Genomic DNA, 2052 nt, shown 5'->3' with positions numbered 1-2052 from the left:
AATACAGTTGGTGCTTGATTCAGGGCAATTCTGCTCTGGAAATGTAAAGGTTTTGATCCCATAATTGCAATTTTTATGTCTGAAAGAAGGTTCTTTTGTCAAATAAAAGTTGGAAATCCCTGCAGGGGCTCAAGCTAAGCTTAAAGAGGCAATAAAAGTTGTTACTTTCAGAGATCTGGTCTATATTTTCCCTCCCTCTTCTCTGACCTACATTCACAAATGCTGTATCAGTTGGTGGGGCGTCTTAAAAGTTTGCCTTACTTCTTAACAGCTGCATGTAGCCAACATTAATCTTTTTAATAGCTGTGTGTTTATGTGCACTTACTGATAAATCATTTAATTAAATTAGGCTGATCAAAGTCCAAATGAATGAGCACCTGGACACTAATTTCCTAGTCAGAAGTGATGGTTTGCAGTTTGATTCCCATAGAGCGCAGCTGCAGATTTTCCAGTCCTGTTGGAAATAAAGAAGTCTTTATAACAGAGTGTGCTTGTTTGGAATGTTACATTTGTGGAGACCGTGATTTATCAGAATCCATGTTTTTCAAGGAGGTTGTTTCTGTTCCAAACATTTGGTGAGCCTTTTCTGTCATTTAAGGTTACATTCTAAAAACTGTGACAGTAAAAACAACATTTTTTCAACAACAGAATTGCTGTGAAGTGGATTCCACAAAATGGAATTGCATTTTGAGAGCTACTTATGCTCTCATAACCTTTCTTAAAGGGGTAGTATTATGTATTTTTCAGGCACATAGTGCAATTTATACCATAATTAAATTACTATGTTACCTTCAGTTGTTATGAAAATGCTGTATATATGACTTCAAAGAAATCTGACTTTGTAATTTAACGCCTTGAAATTAGACTTCTGTCTCTTTAAAAGCTCCTGCTCTTTCTGAAATGGCATTTTCAGAAAGTCATCACACCGCTCCTCTATCAACCCTTTAACAACATTTTTACCTACATTTTACTAAGAAGTAGCTCCTATAATGAGCTCAGCAGATGTGCAGTTCCACCAGGATTTGCTAAGTGCTGCTGGCGAGTCTAACAGATCTGAGTGGTGGCGTCTCAGAGGAGGGCTGCTCTGTGAGGCTCACAAGCTTGGAAACTGCAGCTCCGAGGAGGAGCTGTGTCTTGAAGGCGGCACTAGGTCCAACCAGGAATTTTGCACAACTGAGTGGTTGCAACAGGAGACTAAAGGATTTCACAACCTGCAATAATCAGGGAAACACTCCATGGATGCTTTTGATGAGGGAATAACTTTACAACATGGTGTAAAGCTAAAAAAAAAAAAAATCAATTTTAGATAATACTGCCCCTTTAATTATCTAGTATGTGTTTGCATTTTTGGTGTGCAACAAATTTAAATAAATATGGACAGCAAACTAAAACTTTTTTTTTAACAAAACAGTTTGTACTGTACATGAGTAAAACAACCTGGAAGTACTAGCCGTTTTGGCCAGCTAACAGTCCTTTTTCTGGAGGATTCCATCCATTTTGCAAATATATAACTGCTTCAATTAAAAATAAGCATTGAGAATACATAAGATGCATTTCCCGATTTTCAAAAATCGGCAAATACACCAAGCCAACAAAAATGTTTGATCAGGAGGTAACACTTTACAATAAGGTACACAATATTTGATAAACTACTTGGAAACCCCTTTGGAACTAAGGATGTACTAATGGAGTAGTACATCCTTAATGGGGAACACACAATTACCTGGGAAACAAAGAGGGACTAATTGAGAATTAATGGGTAGCTATCAAGAAAACCAAAGAGGAACAAATCAGGCGTTAGTGGGTATTTAACCAGTACTTACTGGGGAACACACTGGTTTACTCAGGGACTACTGATAATTCATTATTAAATCAAAGAGGAATGAATCAGGAACCAGTTAACCAGGGACACACAGCCCAGCCTTACCAACCAGTACTTATGGAAGAACACAGAGTCCCGCTTTAGTAACCTTTACTTATGTGGAACACATAGCCAAGCCTTATTAGAGGACTACTGGTTTTGTTGCCACAGAAACAGAGGAGAAATGCTCT

This window comes from Xiphophorus couchianus, chromosome 11 (genome assembly GCF_001444195.1).
Source record: "Xiphophorus couchianus chromosome 11, X_couchianus-1.0, whole genome shotgun sequence".
Classification (NCBI taxonomy): domain Eukaryota; kingdom Metazoa; phylum Chordata; class Actinopteri; order Cyprinodontiformes; family Poeciliidae; genus Xiphophorus; species Xiphophorus couchianus.
This window is presented reverse-complemented; position numbering follows the sequence as displayed.